Source organism: Otolemur garnettii, unplaced genomic scaffold (genome assembly GCF_000181295.1).
Source record: "Otolemur garnettii isolate 467f Iridium unplaced genomic scaffold, OtoGar3 scaffold00023, whole genome shotgun sequence".
In the NCBI taxonomy this organism is placed as follows: domain Eukaryota; kingdom Metazoa; phylum Chordata; class Mammalia; order Primates; family Galagidae; genus Otolemur; species Otolemur garnettii.
In genome coordinates this window covers 8630118-8653285 of record NW_003852418.1, presented here as the reverse complement: position 1 = coordinate 8653285, position 23168 = coordinate 8630118, and the positions used below count along the sequence as shown (strand labels likewise).

Genomic DNA, 23168 nt, shown 5'->3' with positions numbered 1-23168 from the left:
ATGGATACAGATTTCCCCACCCAGACTGAGCATTTACAGACATTTTAGGGGAAGAAATATAGCAAAAGGAGGAAATTTAAGTTTCCCACCTGAAAAGCTGAGCAAAGTACCCCAGGGTCCTTCGGTGCCAGAAGAGTGGGAGATGTATGGCTCAAATATAAGCCAAGTATTAAGGACAGTGGAGAGCTCTCAGGATCCAGTTGCTGGAGCAATGGGAATTTGCTTGTTTCCATGGCTTCCTGATAGCCCCTCGAGTTCTCCTATGTCTCCTCCACACCATGTGCAAATATCATGACGAGCACCCCCCCCCCCCCGTTCTTGAACCATGTGATCGCTCATGTGCTGGTTTTCACAGGCCATTATGACAACATCCTGCTTGCCGGGGATGCACTTGGCGGAGTAGTTCTCAGAGGAGCTCCAATTCATCTGTCCTGTCTATTGTGTCCGGACCCTGGGGCCAGCGGCGCCCGTGGGTATATTCAATCAGCTCGTTGACAATAGAGGCAGAGCAGCCGCTCTCCACCAGGGGGCGCTTGGTTACAGCCTGGAGCACAGTATCTGGGGTCGAAATCATCCCTCCCCAGCGGGTCAATCTAGCTGAAGGGAGTTCATCTGTTCTAGGATCTAGTTGTATCCGTCCCCAGGGTCTGAAGGTCGGGGTTGACACTGCAGATTGCACGCAGGTATGCCTTTAGCCGCTGGATGTCTCGCTTCTGCTCCGCCAGCTGGTGTTTGTGTTCCGCGGATGTGTTCTCCAGCTCTGCGATGCGTATCTGCTGCTGCTGTACCACTGAGCGCAGGTACTTAATGCAATTGTGGTTTGGCAGCTCATCTTTGGGTATCTCCAGGCCTCCGTCCTGTTCACAGGTCACAGGCTGCTTCGGGTGGGGCTCATAGTCGGGAGGCGGCGAAAGGTTATCAAACTGAACAAGGGGACTGAAGCCAAACTCAGCGTTGTCGCAGGCGATCGGCAGCTCGACAGCATGTTCCGCATGATCCGAGGTACAGGGCGCAGGGGGCGACATCACAACACTACGGTCCACCGGACCCTTCTGGTGTTGAGAGAACCGCTGGGTGACGCCGGCCTGGCAGAAAGCATGCTCGCAGTGGGGTGCCGGCACTGGCTCCTGCAGGGCTCCACCGCAAATCGGGCAGGTAAGGTCTTCATCAGTATCCCCCTGGAAATGGGTTACGTCGTACCCCATGTCTCTTCACTGAAACCCAGGTCCTTCCGAGTGGCAGAGAGACGTCCCTGTTCACAGAGCTCCTACCCCCTGAGACCTCCACTCGGTGCCACTCAGGAGATGTTCCCAGTAGCCCATCTTGTTGGCTACTGTCCCACTGAGTCTTCCTTCCTAGTGATAAGCTCCGTTGCCAAGGGGATGGATGTGATGTCACAATCAGGAGCACTCCTTTATTACGTAGAAGCCCACACAGGCTTAGTACTCTCCGCACCCTGGCCTGGTGGAGCTGAAACAGCAGTGGCCACAGGAAAGCCCAGTGCTGGGTCTCAGCCTTTCCTGGGAAGCAGAGAAGGGGAAGGAGACAGAAGAAGGTTCCAAACACTTGTCCTGGTCTCAGACAGCAAAAACAATAATATATTTTAAAATTAAATCATAGCTGTGTACATTAATGCAATCACAGGATACAGTGTAGTGTTTTCATGTACCATTTGAAATACTCTCATCAAACTGGTTAACATAGCCTTCATGTCATTTTCTTAGTTATTAAGACATTCATACTCTGCAGAAAGATTCACTTGTACCCTTCAAAAACAATAATATTTTAAACAGTAAAGTAAAGGGACACAAAGATAAGATACCTACTAGGAGGACTGAAATGGCAGTACCAGTAGACTGGGATAAGTTATGTATGTCCAAGGAAGGGTAAGCTGGTACAAAAAGGCTTACAAACAACAAAGACCAAACCACTCAAATGAAAAACGGGCAAAGGATTTGGACAGACGGTTCTCCAAAGATGTGCAAGTGTCCACTAAACACATAAAAATAGGTTCAACATTGGGTAGTGCCTGTGGCTGAAGGACTAGGGCGCCGGCCCCATATACCGGAGGTGGCAAGTTCAAACCCAGCCCCGGCCAAAAAAACTTCAAAAAATAAAAAAAAAAGTAGATTAAACATTATTAATTATTAGGGGAGTGTACATCAAAATCACAATGAGGTACCCCTTCTAACCCATTAGAGTGACTATTAATTAAAAAAAGGGTTGGTGGTGAAGGATGTGGTGAAATCGGAATCCTTGTGCACTTTTGATGGCAATGTAAAATGGTACAGTGTTTGCAGAAAATGGTCTGGCCATTTCTCCAACAAATAAGCAAACCCAAACAACCCTGCAGAATTACCACATTATCCAGCAATTCCACTTCTGGGTATATGCCCCAAAGAACTGAAAGCGGGGACTCATATTTGTGCACCCAGGTTGTAGCAGCATTATTCACAAATGCTAAAAGGTGGAAACAGCCCACTGTCTCTCGACAAATGAATGGACAGTAAAGATAGATACACAATGGAATATTGCCATCTTAAAAGGGAAAGAAATCCTGACATATGCTACCACATGGATAAATGCCCCCCCCCACTTTTTTTTTTTTTTTTTGCAGTTTGTGGCTAGGGCTGTGTTTGAACTTGCTGCCTCCAGGCATATGGGGGGTACCCTACTCCTTTGAGCCGCAGGTGCCACCCTCCCCCCAACTTTTTTTGTGACAGAGTCTCTCTGTCACCCTGGGTAAAGTGCCATGGCATCACAACTCACCAGCAACCGCAGACTCTTGGGCTCAATCAATCCTCTTGCTTTAGCCTCCCAAGCAGCTGGGATTACAGGTACCTGCCACAATGCCTGTCTAGTTTTTCTATTTTTAGTAGAGACAGAATCTCACTCTTGCTCAGGCCGGGGGCTTTTTATTTTATTTTATTTTATTTTTTTGAGACAGAGCCTCAAGCCGTCACCCTGGATACAATGCCGTGGCCTCACAGCTCACAGCAACCTCCAACTCCTAGGTTTAAGCGATTCTCTTGCCTGAGCTTCCCAAGTAGCTGGGACTATAGGCACCTGCTACAATGCCTGGCTATTTTTTGGTTGTAGTTGTCATTGTTGTTTGGCAGGCCTAGGCTGGATTCGAACCTGCCAGCTCTGGTGTATGTGGCTGGTGCCTTAGCTGCTTGAGCTACAGGCGCCAAGCCTTCAGGCTGGTCTTAAACTTCTGAGCTCAAGCAATCCAGCCTCCTTGGCCTCCCAGAGTGCTGGAATTACAGGCGTGAGCCACCGTACCCAACTACACATGGATGAACCTTGAAGACATTCTGTTAAATGAATAAAGCTCATCACAAAAAGACAAGATACTCTATAATATCACTTATCTGAGATACCTGGAGCAATCGAATTTATAAAGATAGAAAGTAGAATGAAGGCTTCCAGAGAGAATGGGGAGTAATTTTGGAATGAATTCAGAGTTTCAAAACTATGACACTTTTAGAAAAATAAAACAAAACGTAAGAGACTCTTTGGGATCTAGGGCTATGCAAAGAGGTTAACCCCAAAAGCATGAGCCACAGTAAAATTTGATAAATTTGACTACATCAAAATTTAAAATGTTTGCTCAGCGAAAGACTGTTAAAAGCATGAACAGCTACAGGCTGGCAGAAATATTTGCAAGCAACATCTCTGATAAAGGACTAATAAAAAACTTTCATACGCAACAGTAAAAAAGCCAAATAATCCAATTAGAAAATGGTCAACAACAACAGGATGAGCTAGTTCCTCAAAGAGGATATACAGATGGCAGATTAGCACATGACAAGATATTAAACATCACTAGGAAATGCAAATTTAAACCACAGTGAGGCTGGGCGTGGCTCCTCATGCCTGTAATCCTAGCACTCTGGGAGGCTGAGGCAGGTGGATTGCTTGAGTTTAGGAGTTCCAGACCACCCTGAGCAAGGGCGAGACCCTTTCTCAACTAAAAATAGAAAAACTCCCCGAGCATTGTGGTGGGCACCTCTAGTCCCAGCTACTTGGGAGCCTCCACTCTGGGAGGCTGAGGCAGGAGGATCACTAGAACCCAGGAGTTTGAGATCGCTGAGAGCTAGGCTGTGGCCACCACAGCACTCTAGCCTGGGGCAACAGAGTCAGACACCATCTCAAAACAAAACCAAAAACACAAAAAGCCACAGCGAGATCATCACTACACCTCTATCACAATGGTTAAAATATAATACAAAATAGTGTCAAAGCCAAATGCTGGCAAGGATGTGGAGAAACTGGATTATTTATACATTGCTGATGGAAGTGTAACATAGTAGGACCACTTAGGAAAGCAGTTTGACAGTTTCTTTAAAAACTTCTACCACTCAACCCAACACCTGCACTCCTGCGTGTTTATCCAAAAGGAGCGATAAGACTCCTCTGTCCTCCAGCCTACAGGTGACTCACCCACCCTGGGAGAAATAAGAACAACCGTATACAATAGCAATCTAGCGACTCCGACTGAGCGCTTGGTCTGGGAGGTACCTGCCTTGTTAAACAAGGCTCCTGTCCAGTAAAGACTGTCGTCATCACTCCACTTTCAGGCTCAAAGGCTGTCGCCCAAGGCCACGCAGATACCGCTGCGGCAGAGCCAGATTTTGAACCCAGGTAATACCAGCAAGTGCATTAGTATTCACATTGTCATTCATTACCAGCCTTTCCGCAGGCGAGTAAACAGTGGCGGGGAGAGGTTAAGCCAGATGCCACGGTCCACGTATCCGGGAAGCAGCTAGGCTTAAACCCAAGGCCACGCTGCCTCAATGGGTTGGGGTCCTGGTCCCCGAGTTCTTGCGCCTAACTTTGCCCAACTTCTCCCGGCCTCTCTCACTCTGTCCCGGGGGCGCAGGCACCACCCTTCTGCTCCGGGAGGAGCAGGGAGAGGGCGGGTTCTTGAGCGCAGTCCCCTCCCCGGACCCTCCCCCAGGCTTTAAACGCGCGCAGGGGGCAGGCGGGGCAGTCCCTGGCTGGCCGGTTCGGCCTGGCGATCGCGCTGATGGCGGCGCTGGCGGCAGCGGCCAAGAAGGTGTGGGGCGTGCGGCGGCGGCTGGTGCTGCTGTTCACGCCGCTCGCGCTGCTGCCGGTGGTCTTCTTCCTCCCAATTAAGGTAACACCTCCTCTGCCCCAAGCCGCTGAGGTGCCAGCCTAGATAGGCTTCACCAGACCCCCGCTCCCCGGCTCCCCTGGAACCTGCTGCCCCGACTCCTCGTCCCCCTTCCCGCTTCCCACTGCTCCCGGGGAGGGCCGAGTCTTCAGGACCTTCTCGATGAAGTGGGAATGATGGCTTTTCCGAGCTCCACGTGCCTGGCGCTGGATTGCACATTTTGCTTGACAGTCACAAGGAACACGTAACAAGTGCGTCTGTGGGGAGCAAGTCCCCTCACCTCTCTCAACTTTAGTTTACTCAGACGCAGAAATAGAGGAAATGGTAGTGCCAACCCATTGGGTAGTGGTGAATACAAGTTTCAGTGAGGAATTCTACGTAAATTTTCCAGAACTAAGCCTGGTACTTGGGAAGTGCCAGATAAGCATTGGCTAGTCTTTCTCTGCACCAGGCCCTAGGGTGATAGGGGCAGCCAAGATATGATGGGACAGGGCTTCTTGTCCTTTGCACTTCACCCACCCTGTCTAATCCTTTCAGTGCCCCTCAGAGGGGGAGGATTCTTTAGGCCATTTCCATAGGAGAAAACCGATGCTCAGAGAGAGGAGGTGACTTACTCAGAGTCGAGCAGCAAGTGACTGAAGGAATCCAATCTCTGGATTTTCAGAATCCAGAACTCCTGCTGTGTCCAGGCTCCCAAAGAAAGTGATTACTGTAAGATCAAAGGCTGCGTACTGAGTTCAGATCGTGATGACAGTCAACACCAGTGGGGACTGGAAGGAGATGGTACCACAGGTCCCCATTGGGTCCCTCACCTGTGGCCCATTCAGGCATCATCAGAAAGCACTAGGCTTGTAAGACAAGGCTGCCTCCAGGACGTTGCTTCTCTCGCAGAGATGTTCAATGTTCTCCCAAGTAAAAGTTCACAGAAGGTGTAGTTTAGTGGTATATCACCCAGCACCCATCATCAGAGACCAGGGGGAGCTGCCAGGAAGGAAGAGCCCTCTTTGGGCACAGGGAGTCGGAAAGTGGTATCAGATGGTTCCAAGGAGACGCAGGGCTCATACACAAGCAAGTTCTTTAGTGTGGAATTACCCAGAGTGATTAGACTTTCTTGACATGGAAGGAAAAAAACAATCAATGGTAGAAAAAGAATTAGATCACCTTTTCACAAGCCATCCCATCCTGGGCCACTTGCTGACCTGCAGACCTTGGACCAAACTCCTTTCTTCTTTGGGTCTCAATTTTCTTCTCTGTGAAATGGCGTGATCACCATGCTAGGTTCTGGGATTGACGTGAGGGGTTGAACAAGGCTTTGGGCAACATAGTTGGTAAAAGGATGGGTGGATAAGCCTGGACTGATTGGTCCCTAAGGCCCTGGGCAGAGTTCTAAGGGAAAAGAGATGAAAGACACAGGCTGCCTATCACCAGCAGGGGTTCTGATAGATTCTTAGTGCTCTGCTGTCTACCAAGGACTTGAACCCAAGAGCAGATCCAAGTGCCATACTAGTTGATGGGGGAGTCCTCTATAAGACAAAGGTACAGATTTACAAATACAAAATTCAGTGCATGGTTTGGGAGAGGCTCTGAGGTTTAAGCTTCATTAGCTTCACGGGGAGTTCCCTTCCATCTGTACCCCAGTGTGCAGGACTGAATGGCAGAGGAAGAGTTCACAGTGAGTGTCCCTGTGATATGACCCTCTGTGATGTGCTAAGCCTAATGAGAAAGGTGTTTTTCTCAGTGCTAAGCTCCTTCTCTGTGCCAGTTACCACGCTCAGAGCTTGTCAGGAGATGCCCATATAATGTCCATAACAACCAGGGAGGCAGCTACTATTTGCATTCCTATTTGACAGATGAAGAAATAGAAACCCAGCAAGGTTAAGTGACTTGCCCAAGGTCACACAGCAGGTACAAAGCCAGAATACAGAGTCTGTACTTTTAACTGCTGGGCCTTGCAAGCTCTCTTCAGTTGGAATTCAATAAAAACTAGTCCTTGTTCCCTACAGTTCCCTTGTGGGATCCTTTGTGTGGCTGTAGATCCTCTTTAAGTGACTGATAAACCAGGGCCTCCTCCCAGGAGGCAGGTCTGGCTGCTTGGGGGACCTTAGCCGAAGCCCTTTCCCCATACAGCAAAATATATACAATCATCATTATTCTATTCTCTGATATTAAGAACTGTGGTGCTCAATCTAATGTACAATGTGAATAAAAATGTATCCTTAGAAAACATTGTGAGTTTTATTGATCTGTGACATACATTTGAAGCAAACAGAGTGGGTTTGCTATGCACACGGAGCTTCATGACAATTCTTGTAATCTTAACCAGTCACTTCCTGTGATAGCCTTCCCACACAAAGGCTGGGGGTCTAACCCCGTGATTTTTCAACTGATGTGCTGGTAAGAGAGGATCTTAGGTGTGCTGTGAAAAATTTTAAAGATTATTAATTAAATTATTTTTGAAAGAAGTGCAAAGCATAACAAGTATATTCTTTTTTTTCCTCTTTTTTTTTTCCTGATCAACATAATTTAAGTGTGTCATGGAAGTTTAACCATAGGTTCAAGTGTGCTGTGAGATAAAAAGGTTGAAAAACACTGGTCTAACCTGAAAACAGGCTTTACTATGGCTTTAAGATAAGTGTCCTCGGCATCCACCCCATCCATCAGATTGCTACTTCTAAGGTTTTTCCAAAATTCTGGAGCCACCAATGCAGGTTACATTGTGTGTAGGGATCCTAAAACTTTTTGTGAAGTTGGCAGATGTCAGACTGGGAAAGAAGCTGGAGATGCTTGGTCATTTGCCACTTGCTGGGTGGTTGAGTGAGGGACAGCCCCTTGTTTGGACCTGGTTCCCAGCCTGATGAAGTCCCCAGGCCGCTGCTGCTCTGACACTCTGGGAATCTGTATGTAGAGACGGTTGGTCCTCGTGCATCTGGTGACTGGTGAGCTGGTCTGCTGGGAGGCTGCAGCCAATCCACAGAGCAGATCGGGAGGAACAATTCTTACATTATGTCCTCCTGCTCAGGAACGCGGTCAGCAGGGGTGAAGAGTGGGATACAGCTCTGGAATGCAGTGGCTGCAATTTCCCATGCCACTGAGGATCCTGGCTCTCGCTGTGAAGAGTACCAGAGCCTCAGGAAGCCCAGATATTTTCCAATGGACCACCCCAAAGTTTTCCAACAGTGGCTGTCTTGGGAGTTGGAGGTTTGAGGAGTGGGCTTAGACATCTAGTGGGTATGGATGGGACTGTTAAAATAGGTTTTTTGAAAGAAACATGATCCCCATATGTTTGCAGAGAAGTCTTATCCCCTTTCCTGCCTTGGATCCACCAGATCAAAGTTAGATGTACAGACAATCTGTCCAAGATGAGTTCTAAACAGTAGGTGCTCACAGGTGACTCTAAATACGATCTAAGGAGGAAGAATTTGGGGATATTCAAGGCAGGGCTGCTACAGAGTGTTGTGCAGGCTGTGCACTGCACAAGGGGCCTTGGGGAGGCAAGTGTAGCTGAACCAGACTCGATTTCATATGCCAAGATGTGCACCCTGGTGTACCGCTGGGTCTACTTTCTAAGTTGTGCAGATTTGTCACATGAGCTAGCAGCAGACTTGTTCTGAGGTGGTAATCATTGTAGGGAATGTTAGTATACCTATAAGGTTCAGGGGCTCGCATTCTGGCCTTTGCCCAAACATGGGCAGTGAGGTGATCAGGACAATAGTTCTTTCATTCCCACTTTTGAGGATATGGAATCAAAACTGGATTCTCATTCCACATGCTTGGTCTGTGACTCTGGGCAAGTCATTTTATTTCTCTGGGTCTCAGTTTCTTTACCTGTAACATGGCAATAATATCATATTCCTTTCTGGTTATTATTTGGGCTCAGTGAAGTAATATCTTGTGCCTGCACTATAAATTCATACTTTTCTATTCAATGGTCTAGGTATTTTTTAGCTCTCCCATTTTGCTAAAACTGAGGCTCAGAGAAACTAAGTGATGGAGAATATGGGCCTTAGAACGGAGCCTACCTGGGTTTGGTTCTTGGCTGTGAAACCATGAGAGAAGGGGGCGTGGGTTGGAGACTTTGAATTTCTGAGCCCCAGTTTCCTCATTTGTGAAGTGGGGGAGGACTCGTGCCCTTCCAAAGGGTTGTTATGCAAATTAATAGGAGATATAAAAACTGTATTATACAATATATGGGGGGAATTTATAATAAGAGCAATAGCCACACGTTTCCCCCCACGTTACCCAAATGTTCTTTTATATGCTATTTACATTTTAGCTCGTTTATTCTTCTCATGGGCCTTAATAAGAATGAATGAACAATGATTATCCCCATTTTTTACAGATGAGGCAAGTGAGGCACAGAGAAGTTAAGAAATGTTCCCAAGGTTACACAGTTACTAAAATTACTTTAGTCACTTCTCCCCCTCTCTTGGTCCTCAATTTGGGAAGATAGGTGGTCAGAGTTCTGAGAGTCTTCCCCAAACCAAAGTTTTTCAAAACACAACTTCGAGTCTAGCACCACAGATGGAGCACGTTCTCTGTCTAGATGCTTCCTAGTGCTTTAAACTTGTGTCATCTCATTGAACCTCCGAAGGCTCAGGCAGGGAATTTGTCTACATGCATCCCAAATGGAGTGGCATCTGATTTAATTTCCAGCATCCAGATACCACCCAGTAATTTTTGCCACATCCCCTCCCCACTCAATATTATTTACTTAATTACATTCCTGTTATTTACCTAATTTTTTTACATTAATGCCTTTCTGCCCTTCTTTTAAAAAAACTTAAATTCAGTGACTTAAAAAGGAGATTTTATGTTGGTACCATGTATGGAAAATCAGGATCATGAATGATGAATCGAAGAAAACTAGCAATAAGTAGATAAATATTTAATGGTTAATTCTGATCACATAGTGCTACATACTTGAAGCCCAGAGCTCGAGATCTGCCCTCTCTTTTTCACAAAGGGAAGGAAATCATTAAGTGAGGCATTAAAGACATCTCATACCAAACTAAGACTTTGTTTTGGAAATAATGAGAAGGCAAAAAGAATTAAAAAGTCAGTAACCTCAGTGTTCATTCCAAAGTCTTCTGGAATTGACCTTTTACGCCTCAAGAAATATTGGACTTGTTGCCTAGGTATGTGTCTTGTCTGGAGACCCATGAGGTTGGCTGCCAGGCCCAGGTCCTAAGTTTCCTCCTCTGTATTCAGATGGCCTTCTTTCCACCATGATGCTCAGAGAGCTGCTAAGTAGAAGTCTCTAGCATGTGGTCAGCTGAAGAGTGATCCACCAGAGATGTCCAGTGTCCTAATCCCCTCCATCCGTGCATGTTACCTTATATGGAAAAAGAAGCTTTGCAGATGTGATCAAGTAAAGGGTCTTGAAATCGAAAGAGGAATGTGCATTATCCAGGTGGACCCAGTGTAATTGCAAAAGTCCTGTAATCGGGAAGCAGGAGGAGTCTGAGTAGTAGGGAGGTGATATGAGGATGGAAGTAGAAGCAAAAAGTGGTGTGATATGGGGCCATGAGCTAAGGAATGCAGGAGGCCAAAAGCAAAAAGTGGTGTGATAAGGAAAGCAGGCACAGGCAAGGAATGGATTCTCTTCTGGAGCTTCCAGGAAGAACCAGCCCAGCCGTTTTGGCTTTAGCCCAGCAAAAGTGATTTCAGACATCTGACCTCTAAAACTGTACAAGAGTATATTTGTGTTGTCAAAAGCACATACATTTGGGGTAAATTGTTACAGCAATAATAGGAAATGAATACCTGGCAGAACTGCCCCACCAGGTTCTCCCAGGAGGGCTCTGGGAAGTTTAGCCTGATGTCTATCTCTGAATATACTAATTGCCCATCATTCACAGTACATCCCATCACGTGGGCCTCTTGCTCCCTGGATACAAACCCCGGTGTTCAGGTGAGAGCCTGGTTTGTTGAAAAAGATCCTAGCTTTGGACTAATTTGGATATGACCTCATCTCTGGCCTGTGCCCCGATGAGCTGTGTGGTCTTTACCTCTCTGAACCTGTCTCCCCATGTGCAGAAATGGAGATACCTGTGGTTCTTTCTTATCTCTCATACTTTCCTCTTTTCTCACTATGCCGCAGCCTCACAGGCCTTATTCACACCTGCCAAGCTTGCTCCCATCTCAGGGCCTTTGCACTTGCTATTCCTTGGAACACTCTTGCCCCTGATCTTCCACAGCTGAATCCTTCTGATAGTTTAGGTCTTAGCTCCAGTGGCACCTCCTCCTAGGAGCCCTCCTTGATTACCTCTTCCTAAGCACACTTGCCCTCCTCACCCCACAGATCACTCTGTAAAACAGCTTCCTGTTTTATTTCCTTCGTGGCATTCTTCCTGATCTGAAATGATCATTTCTTTGTTCAGTGTCTGTCATCCTAGGTAGGCCCCATGTCTGTCCCGTTTCTGCGGCAGCCCCTGAACTCAGATCAGTGTCTGGCGCATAGTGGGTGCTCAATAAACAAGTGTTGAACAAATGGATTTAGATTTGAACCCAGATTCTGATTAAAGAACATACACACTTTTTGAAGCCCTAGCTGCTTACCAATTTGTGGAACATTTGATCTGGAATCAGTATTTCCAGCTGTTTCTTTTTTGATCTGGGAAGACTGAGGCCCAGAGGGGACATGGATGGTCTTTGCCAGCTTCTCCCAGCCAGGTGGTCTTAGATCCCTCACCTGTGCCCCTACATGCTGTCCCCACCAGGTTTGACCTGTCGCCCCTTCCCCTGAGTGGGCATGCAGACCCGCGGGCCTCAGAATACTTCCTCTGAGGCCCAGCCAACTTTCCACTTTCCCGGAGCTCCTGCCAGGTGTGTAAACAGGCCGCCATGATTCCAGTGGTACGGTGGGGAGCAAGATCGTGTTTCCTGACCCAACTCAACAGGACAGTGCCCTCTGGACTGATGAGCAGGATTTTTCTGACACCCTCAGTCTGTGAAGACACAAAGTCAGCATGCTAGCTAGAACCAGACCTGGCCAGGGCCTGGAACAAGTCACACATGTGTGCTCAAAATGCATCAGGGCCTTGGGAAGAGCCACACAAGGCCACACTGCCTCCTGGCATATTGTTTCCCTCTCTGAGCCTTAATTTCCTCATCTGCATAATGGGCATAATGAAACTCACCTACTGGGAAGACTCAAAAGTGCCTGCCACATAGTAAGTACTCAATAAAGCATTGCTGCTGTGGCTATTATTTGCAAAATAGGGATACCAGGCTCTCTGCTCTGTGTACTTGTCCCTGAAATACACTTGAGGAGAGGTGATCAGTGGAAATGTGCCCATGGTGGTGGTGGTGGTAGGAGTGCCCATCCACAGAGCACAGTAGTGAACTCCAGCCAGAGAAAGACATCAGAGAAGGGCCAGAGAGCTAGCACTCTGCACTCCACCCACCCACCCTGCCCTGCTAGCCAGCTTGGAGCCCCTCTACACATACACACTTCTGCTCTCCTTTAGGGGACCTCGTCAGCAGTCTGGGCTGAGAGAAGGATTTGATTTCAACTATATTAAGCATTCCCACAGGGAGGTGCTAGTTCCAGGAGGCCGCAGGAAGTGAACTCAGTTTGTTGATATGCTGGCCACATGCCCTCTTCTCTGTCCCCCACGAGGCCTCACAAGCCCTAGCAAATGCCTTTCTAGCACCTACTAGGTGCAGCCTTCTGATGTCAAGATTGTTCTTTTCTAAGCACCAAAGGAGGCAAGAAAAGCTTCCTCTTTCTCTTTTTCACCCCTTTTAATAAAAGGATTTGTTTCGTAAAATTTGGGTTCAGTCAAAAGGCCATACTCAAGGATTCAGAAGGCCACGTATGGCCCCAGGGCCGCAGGTTCCCCACCTCTCTGGCAGGTCTGCTGTTCTCCACGTTTGCAGATGAAGAAATTGAGGCACAGAGTGGTTCAGTCACCTGCCCACGCTCCCATAGCTGAGAAGTGGCAGAGGTGAGATTCAAACCTCAGCAATCTGGCTCCAGAGTCTGTGTTCTCAGCCATGCCGTGTGACTTAGAGGTGAGGACTCTTTTTTCAGACAAGGAGGTTGAGAGTCTGAGAGGTGAAGCCACTTGCCCAGCATCTGAGAGTCAGCCAATGAGCAGGGGGGCTGGCAGTGGAGCCCAGGTATGCCTTGCTGATGGCCCACACTCCATCATGGTGCACTGGGAGCCAGGGCGAAGGGAGCCATTTTGATGGATGGAGCAGAGGCCATCTTCCTCAGGGAGAGACACGTCATTCAGACACTGCAGCAGGAGTTGGGAAGTCTCAGAGAGCTCTCTGATGACTAGATTTTATGAAGAGAAGAACTAACATAGTAGTCAGTTAGGTCAAGTAGGGTGAGTAAGAGCTTGGGCTCAGCTACTTGAGTTTCAAATCTTGGTTTTTAACCAACTGTGTGATTTGGGGCCAGTACCTTAACCTCTGTGTGCCTCAGTTTATTTATCCATAAAATGGGTATGATCATAATAGCTGATGCTTGATAAGAGCTCAGGAAAATGTTGACTATCTTCATGGATAAAAAAGTTACTTCATTTCAGGCTTTAGAGGATATGTCTTAAATTGGTAGTTTTCAAGCATATTTGCTCCCAGGTGGCATCTGGCATTATTTGGAGGCAATTTGATTGTCACGAATGGGATAGGGTGCTGCTGCAGGTAGAGGCCAGGGATACTGCTGAAAGCCCTTCAATGCACAGGGGTAGAGGGAGGCCAACAAGGGAGAATTCTCAGGCTTCAAATGTCAGTAGTGCCAAGGCTGAGACTCCCTACCCTAAATGCATTCATTCCTTTGATCTCCCTGACAATTCTTATCAGCAAAAGGGTCCCATCTTGCTAATAGGGAAACTGAGGCTCCAAGAGAGGAGTGCTTTCCTATGGGCATGCAGCCTGACAGCAGAGGGCCTGGCAGGAAAGAAAGGATTTGGAAATGAAGGCAGCCCAGGTGCAACCAAAGCTCTCCTGGCCCCCAGGTCTCTCAAAGCTGGGTGGGCTGCAGGTGCCCCCGGAGAAATGATAGTAGAAGCCCTGTCACCACCACCCACAGCCCTGATCATCTCTCAGCCCCTTACTTTACCATGCCTCCTGCACCTTTCTCCTTGGATAAGCTGGAAGTTGGCCCACACTTCCAGGGTGGAAGAGTGAAGGAAAATTCTTGCTGCTTCTAACCATTTCCTGCCCGTCTGTGCAGCTCCCTCAGCCTTCTCTGGGAAGGGCAGGAACCGGTCAGAAATACTCACAGTGCCTGAGTCCAAAACCAGAAGTGTAGGTGGCTTACGGAGAAGTGAGTCCAGCTCTGCCAGTGTCTGGGACCATGGGGGGTTTCTGGGGGAGCCTGGCCAGAGGCCCAGCTCACCTCCTGTTCTGAAAGGACCTTCTCACCCCACTAAACTGGATGTCCACCTAGGACACCTGGCTGTTTCCTGCTCCCATCATTATTCTTGCTGTGGAAACTGGAGCTCCAGGCCTCGACTTGCCCACTCTCCAAAAGGGGCCTGCCTCACCTGGGCTGGTGTAATCCCAGAACCACTTTCTGGGCGGGGGTGTGGGTGGGAAGGGACAGCACCAGGAGGATGTGAACTCTAAGTAAGGGGGGGCTTACTCTCTCACTCCCTGGCTGTGTGACGTTGGGCAAGTTGCTTAGCCTTTCTGTGCCTCAGTTTCTTCCTCTGTAAAATGAGAATACTGCTGGGACCTACCTCATAAGAATGTTGTGAGGGTTGGCTCACATACCCAAAGTACTTAGGGGTACACCCGGCACATGGAAGGTGCTAGGCAGATGTTTGCTACTACTGATAGCAGTATTGTTGTCTGCCCTACTAGTGAGCCCATGAGTCTGGGGGCTGCAAGTGCTTTACAGCAGGCATCCTCAAACTACAGCCCACGGGCCACATGCAGCCCACCTGGGACATTTATCCGGCCTGCCGGATGTTTTTGCTGCCGCTGCCTGTCCTGCTTAGCAGCCGACTCGTCCTGGGGCCTGCAGTCCGGCCCTCCAACAGTCTGAGGGACAGTGAACTGGCCCCTTGTTAAAAAGTCTGAGGACCCCTTTACAGGGATGAGGCTTGTTCCTGAATCCTCTTGGTCCCTGTGTTTACTCACTGTGTGGATTCCTCGGTTCTCTAAGCCTCCATTTCCTCCTCTATGAAGTGGAATAAAGCTCATTTCCTGGGGCTGCTGGGAAGATTAAATGAGATAAGCTTCATCAGAGAAAGACCCCAATGAAGGTTTCCTTGTGCTTCCCTTGGCCAGAATCTTGCAGCCCCATGGGCTATAGAAGTGAGGGGATACAGAGGTGGAAGCTCCTTGTCAGAAGGGGCTGGCAACAGCCACAGTCCAGGCTGCCAGAGCAGGGGCCAGCCTCCCAGCACTGGCTCGTTCCCCATCTGTGTGACCTCAGGATGCCTGGGGCAGGGCCCGCTGGACCAGGGTGTGGGCGGGATGACAGTAAACAGCAGAGCATTAGAAATGCCAAGGAAATTGACAAAGTACTGACCTAGTATTATTTGGGCACCCAGCACCCCAAAAGCAGTGGGGTGTAGGATGAGGGCTTGGATGACTTGGGATGGATGCATGCTGGGTCAAGAACTTTCTCTATGAGTGGAAGCAAGGCCCTTCCCCTGCCAGCCCTGGTTTCCTTGTTTGTCCCATGGGTCCACTTCTCTCCTGGAGCTGTGACAAAGAGCCAGGGAAACCAAGGGCTTTGCAAACAGTCATGTGCCCTGTGAATAGTTAAGTGCAAATGGAGACCTGGCCCATCTTGTTCACCAGTGTACCCCAATACCTGGCACACAGCGGGTGCTTAATAAACATGTCCTGAATGAATGCGGAATCAAACAGATATTTCCTCAGGGTTTCACGTGTGCTGGACATTGTCCACAAGTGACTAATATGGTCAATATAAGAGTATTAACTGCGCACTTGTTAGGCACCAACTTAGAATCCTAGGGGGATGTGGCAATGAACCCAACAGTCACAAGTCCTTACACTTGTGGAGCTGACGTTCTAGAAGCGGAGACATAAAACAGAAAAACAAAAAACCCCAAACCACTGGCTAAATCAGTAAGATCTATAGTCTGTCACACAAGGATAAGTGCCATGCAGAACAAAACCAGAGCAGAGGGGCAGGGTGGAGGAGCTGGTGGGGTACCCTTTCAGAGTCAGGAAGGTTTTATCAGAAAGAGAGCACATGGATGTGTACCCAGAGGATGCTTGAGGAAAGACTTGAAGGAGGTGAAAGAGCAAGCCCCAAGCATCTCGAAAGACAACATTCCAAGCCGAGAAAACAGCAAGTGCAAAGGTCCCGAGGTAGGAACATGGCAGGTATGCCAGAAATGCAGTGATCTTGCTTGGACTTCACAGCAACCCTTCCTGGGACACTGGCTCCTGGTCTCCTGGTCCCCTGCCTCCAAACTAAAGAGCCTAGGAGGGATTTAAAGGCACATCTCACCCCCCTGCTCTCAGGGTTTCAGTTCCAGCAGAGAAAGGTCTCCTCTTGGTACCAGCCTTCAAAGGTGAAGGACAGGCTGTTGGGAGAAGCAGGGGATGCAGGAGGCCTGAGGGGGACTTCACAGGCACCCCTGTCCCCATCCATGCTGGGAGCTGAAGGAACCCCCTAGACAGATGGAGAGACCGAGGCCCAGAGAGAGAGAAAGGGAGGAAAGAGCTGCCCAAGGTCACACAGTGAGTCAGCTTCTTTTCCCAGAACCATGTGTTCTGTCCTCCTCAGGTTGAGGCAGGCCACCAGGGCTCCTGTGCCTGGTGCAGCTTCCCATACCCCAACCACTTGCCTGGCTTGTAAATGTTTAGTGAGGCCTGGGCAGCCACAGGGTGTGAGTGGCCCCAGAACACTTTTAATGAATGGCTCCAAGAACTTGAACTTGTCACAACATCTACTAATGAGTCCAGGAGTCTAATACTCTCTACTCTAGGGGAGGGGTGGCTGGGGGCAGCTCTCCTCTCACCCTGCTCTGACCCCTGTTGAGTCTTGGGCCCTTAACTGCCACCGCAGAGCATTTCTGGAGCACGGGAGAAGGTGGGGGGAGCCCTGGTTGGAAATCAGAGACAAGTCCTCTGGGTGCCTCAACTACTTCCCTCTGCACCACCCTGGGCTAATGTCTGGCTTAAGCCTCCCTGCCTCAGTCTGTCCCTCCAGAGAGTGGGCACACTAAGAACAGCTCAGAGCCAGAAGGCATGTGAAGTCCTGTAGAGGCTTTGCTGTTGAGTGTCTGTCCTTTCATTTCCTTTGGTACAATGTGGGTGAGGAGCGGAAGGACTTACACTGGCACCTGCACGTAGTAAGTGCTCGGTAAATCCTGGCTGTGGCTATCACCTTCACCCTCAGGTCCAGGGCCCATACAGTCAGCATGAGGGTCCTGGGGTCAGACCCCCACGGTGGCATCACAGCTTCATCCCTTGCTAGGTGTGCACACACAGATGAAGACGTTGCCAAACTTCTCTGTGCCTCAGTTCATTTCCAAACAGGGTCACTGTGATGTGTGGGTAAGCCAATGTGTGCCATAACCCAGGGGATGGTCCCTGGCACACCCTGCAGACATGGAAGCTTTGTTCTTCTGGTCTACTTCATGGAGGCAAAGTGACCTGAGCCCCCATAAACAGCAGTTGTCACTGCCTCCTGGGGCAGTGGGGGGGAGTTTAGCCAGGGAATCTGCAGAATGGGGCCTGGTGTGTAGCATGTGTAGTTATCCTGAGTGGTGGTGGAATGACACCAAGGCCACAATGGAAGGCTGCCTCCAAGGCTGGGGGAGAAACGCCCAGCATGGCAAGGCTGTCAAAGCAGAGCCACGTCCATGTGCCCTCTGATCTCCCTCCTGGTACGCTCTGAGGATGTCCTAAGTAGCATACATCCTCACTTACGGATGCACCCAGGACCATGTGGCTCCTAGAAGACTTGTCTCCCTGAGCCTCAGTTGGCCTTACTAGTCCCCGCTTTCTAAGTGGAGGCCTCCTGCCAGGTGACGCTTGGCTGTGGCAGAGCATCTCTTGGGTTTTCTCTTGTCCTGCCAGGCAGGGTCCTTCCCCGGGCCTGCCATGTGTGTACTCCAAACTCCTTTCCTTTTGGGGTCAATATCTATGTGGTATCACAGTCATTACCTTCATCCCCCAAATGCAGATCTAAGTGGCTTACGGATCATTGAGATGAAATGTCTCATGTGACAGGGCAAGAAATGGGCTCAGAGCAACACAGCCCATCAGCAGCAGCTAACAAAATATACAGAAGTGTGTGTGTTATGTATACACACGTAGCTTACTCTGTGTTATGTGTTGATTCCAGCACTTTACCTGCGTGGAGTTATTTGATCCTCCCAAAACTACCTCTGTGAGGTCAAGATTCTGATTACCTTTATTATCATCTTCCCCATTTTATAAATAAGGAAACTGAGGAACAGAGTGAAGTCCTTTGCTCTAGAAGTTGTAGAGGCAGGATTCGAACCCAGGGCCTCTGGCACTGGATGCCAAGCTCAGAACCCACAGGCACTTTTACTTCTTGGCATTGGGTCCAGATCTCAGCCCCCCCCATCTCCCAGCTCCCTCTTCACTGTTCTTTCCACTGATCCTGATGGTTCCTGCTTCTTGGGGCTGGCCACCACCCAGCCATTGTCGCACTTTGGGGGTTCTGTGATGCCATTGTTCCTAGGCTATCTGCAAGCACAGTGAGGCTCAGAATAGGGAAGTGACATGGCCAAGATCACACACATCGGTCACAGGGGCCTGATCTGTGGTGCTTCAAACCCCATGTGGGCTCTGGAGGTTCTGACCACTGGGCAGGGCCAGCCTTGGGCCAGGCCTGGTGAGGACACACTATGAGGTTTAAGGCTTGGCTTCTGCCTTGCCAGAGTTCAAAGTTTAGAGCCTCACAGCCTCAGCCCTCCACCCTTTTGGGTAGTGGGCCCCTCGCAGTCAGCAGGAGGGCACTGCCATGGGCAGCTGGGCCCAGTCCTGTTCCCCAAAGGGCTGGCCAACCAACTCTCTGCCTGGCGTGAAGGGAGCAGAACCTGCCAAGAGCCTGGTCACAGCGAGTGCCCTGACAGCATGCCAGCTGCAGTCCAGCAGGGAGCTGGGGCAGGAGGAAGGGGACAGTGGTGGTACAGACAGTGTCCTGAAAGCTCCCACCCTGGGCCCTGGGGAATAGACCATGTCTCTTTCTTTCCTTTCCTGAGTGAACAGGGCAAGCTTGGAGGCAGCAGGAGAAAAGTTGCCTGTGTCTGCCTGGAAATCATTCCCCGGCTCAAAAATTAACCACCTGACACGGCATTTTCTTTCTTCCTCCTTCCCCCCTCACTTTTGCAGACTTTAATCTCTGTGGTAATGTATTGGCTAAGCCTGAGAAGCTGGGATTTCAAGGCTTCTGTAAGAAAACCAGAGCCTGGAGACTGTGTCTGGGTTGGATTGACACGAGTGGTGCTCGCCGTCAGGTTCACATGCATGCCTGACCCTGGTGCCTGCCCTGCTCCCAACTCCTGCTGCCTGCTAAACCTCAGGGCACAGTGCTCTTCCAGTGAGCTGAGATTTAAGAACAATATTTTTGCAGGGCATGCTGGTTTATAACTGTAATCCCAGCACTTTGGGAGGCTGAGATGGGAGGATTACTTGAGGTCAGGAATTCGAGACTAGCCTGAGCAACAGAGTGAGACCCATCCTCCTGTCTCTAAAAAGAATAAAATAAAAATGAAGAAGAATTAGCTGGGTATGGTGGCACACCCCTGTAGGCTTAGCTACTTGGGAAGCTGAGGCAGGAGGCTCACTGAGCCTAGGAATTCAAGGCTGTAATGAACTATGATCAGGCCACTGCACTCCAGCTTGAGTGACAAAGAGAGACCCTAAAAATTAAGCAAAAGTAAAATAAAAAGAAAAAACAGTAACTTTGCAATCTAGCTTTATGAAAAGACAAAGAAAAGAAGTAACTTTGCAATCTAGCTTTATGAAATTAAACTTGTATTATTATTAGTAGTATTTTGCAGTTTTTAGCTGGAGCTGGGTTTGAACCCACCACCTCCAGCATATGGGGCTGGTGCCCTACTCCTTTGTGCCACAGGCGCTGCCCCTAAACTTGTATTATTATAATGTTAACATAGGATTAATCAGAGGAAAGTATAATAGCTCATATTTACTACAAGTACTCAGTAAGTATTAACACTGGGTCAATCGTTAACTTGTACTGTAACTTATACTGTAATTTATACCTAAATACCACTCCAAGGGAGGTACTATTATCATGGGTCTACAGCATGCAAGGAAATGCAGAGTGAGAAGAAGTCAACTAACTGGCTCGGGACCAACAGCCTGAATGTGGAAGAATCAGGTCTTGAATTAAGGGTCATCTGATTCCAAAGCCCATGTTATTTCAATATTGTGCATGTTTGTTGCAGAAAGACTAGAAGATACAGATATGCAAAAGAAAACACAGCGCTTTCCGATGGCACAGTTACTAGGTGGAAGGCACTTGTGGTTTAGAATTCTGTTCCATTCACTTTTCTGAACCAGTAAGAAAACAGCCTCAAAAGGCAACAAAAAGAAAAGAAAAGGCCATCTTTGAGGAAAAAAGGAAAGACCACGACCCCACTTCCAGCGTATGCAAAATGTCTGACAATAGCAGTGGGACTTGGACCAAACCACAGAAGGAAACCAGGAGTTGACACACGCTCCTGCAGATTCTGGGCAGGATGCAGAGTTCGCCAGAAGTATTTTCCAACCCCATGAGCTTTTCCTAATACTAGGAAAGCCTGGGGCATGCACACAGAGGAAGGACTGAGGATGATGCTCCAAGACCCTTGGCAAGAAGCAGGATGTTGGGGTGGCAGGTGGAAGACAGATGGTGGATGGTGATCTACTATATGGCTATAAACCTTCTGGTTTTCTCTCCCAGTTAGTCAAGAAGACATAAATGCCAACCAAAAAACCGTGACCTTCTTGGGTTTCCAGCCTGCTTAGAGGGAAGGCATGTGCCAGGGCAGTATTGGTAAGAACGGGTTGTGAGATAGCAGGGCCAGTGCTTAAACACCTGTGCCCAACCCCTCTCCCCACATATTCCTCCGATGAATAACTGGTCTTAAAACAATAGTGTCAATTCTGTGATGAGTAGCCAGCATGGAACCTACCAGAATGTGGTGTGAGTAACAAGAAGAAAAGGAAGGTTCAGTGTTCATAGCTCAGTGGTTAGGGTGGCAGCCACATACACTGGGGCTGGTGGGTTTGAACCTGGCCCAGGCCTGCTAAGAAACAATGACAACTGTAACAAAAACAAACAGCCAGGCATTGTGGTGGATGCCTGTAATCCCAGCTACTTGGGAGGCTGAGGCAAGAGAATCGCTTAAGCCCAAGAGTTTGAGGTTGCTGTGAGCTATGACACCACAGCACTCTACTGGGGGCGACATAGTAAGACTGTCTCAAAATAAAAAAAAAAAGAAGAAAAAAAAAGGAACACTAAAAAGGAAACAAAGAACAAATACTAGAAGGGTTATGTTATGAACTAGGAGAAACTATTGAACAGATATTTCTCTGTGAAATATGAAAGAAGTTAAAGGAATGATGACCTTCCTAAAACAAATCTCCAACTAAGAAACTAAAAGTTCAAAGAAAACATTGAGAAGGAGAGGGAGACAAAAAAGCAGTGCTCCGAAAGTAAATAGAAAAGAAAAATAAAGTCACTCTAATTATCAAAGCTTCATTAGAAATAGCAAAATGAGAGAATATTAAAAACATAATCAGGGACACGATATACAAGCTAAAGAAGACTGAACAAGGTAAAGTGGAAAAAACAGTAAGAAAGTTTGAACAAGAAATGGTCGATATGGAAGACAAAGGAAATTTAACACCTGCAGAACTGGTATTCTTGAAGAAGAAAATAAAACAAATAAAGCACAAAACTAATATTAGAATCTTTGATAGAAGAAAATTTCTCTGAAACAAAACTAAAACATATGCAGATTGAAAGAGCTTACTGTCTCCTGGAAAAACTTACAGACGCTCACTAACATGCAGAAATGTTGTGGTAACACTAATGGACTTTGAGTTTTCACCAAAACACCTTATGGATGTCCAGGCAAAGAAGTCAAATGTGCTATAAGGGAGAGGAAATCAGGCTGGTCTCAAATGTCTTCAGTACAATAATTAAATATCCAGTAAAATTCTCAAAGAAAGCATAACATAAGAATTTTTCAGCTATATTGCTTTTGTATTCAGAGAATGTCTTCCTTTTAAAATACTTTTGTGGGTTGTTTAAATGTGAAAAATAGAACATATAAAGAAGAAATTAAAATGTATTCATAACCTCAACTGTAAAATTCTTCCCCATTAAGTACACGTTTCAAATGCTTTCACGGACATTTATCCTAATGGGCTCCTCTGTGGCGTGGACATCCCAATACCACCATTTCGAACAAACTCAGGCTTAGAATGGTCAGTAACTTGCCCCCAAAATTCAGTAGGAAAACCACCATGCCTAGGTTTCCTGGTCCTCTGGCCTGAATTCTCTAGATCAGCTCAACCCCATAGAACTTTCTGTGAAGATGGAAGTGTTCTCTATCTGCTTTTTCCAAAATGGTAGATGCTAGTCTCATATGGCTGCTGAGCACTTGGAATGTGGCTAGTGTCAGTGAGAAACTGGAATTTTCAATTTCATTTCATTTCATTAATCTAAACTTAAATGCCACCCATGGTCTGGGGCTCTTGTGTTTGGACAACCCACCTCTAGAGTTCTTTGGTATTCTTTCCTCTTCAAAAAACAATGAAACGATAACAACAACAACAAAAAAAAGCAGGGCATTGTGGCAGGTGCCTGTAGTCCCAGTTACTTGGGAGGCTGAGGCAAGAGAATCACTTAAGTCCAAGAGTTTGAGGTTGCTGTGAGCTATGACGACACAGCACTCTACTGGGTCAACTTGGAATGCAGCTGACCACTTTGCATTTCAGTCACCTCTGAGGTCTCATCCATATCTAGTCCTTCCACTGTCTGCCCTCGAGGGTCAGTCTTGATATTTAGGACCAGACTTCTTGCTTGTGGCAACTGAGTTCT

The 23168-nt window shown here is 48.0% G+C and overlaps 1 protein-coding gene and 1 pseudogene across 1 annotated transcript in view; one reads left to right on the top strand and one right to left on the bottom strand.

The window, feature by feature from the left end:
* Positions 1-260: 260 nt before the first annotated feature.
* On the bottom strand, positions 261-1205 carry LOC100943440 (annotated as a pseudogene).
* A 3843-nt stretch (positions 1206-5048) lies between these two features.
* SLC13A3 (solute carrier family 13 member 3) overlaps positions 5049-23168 on the top strand; it is a 78940-nt gene continuing 60820 nt past the window's right edge. The window contains exon 1 of the mRNA XM_003787673.3: positions 5049-5143. The gene's annotated coding sequence lies outside the window, so the exon portion shown is untranslated. The remainder of the gene's footprint in view (positions 5144-23168) is intronic.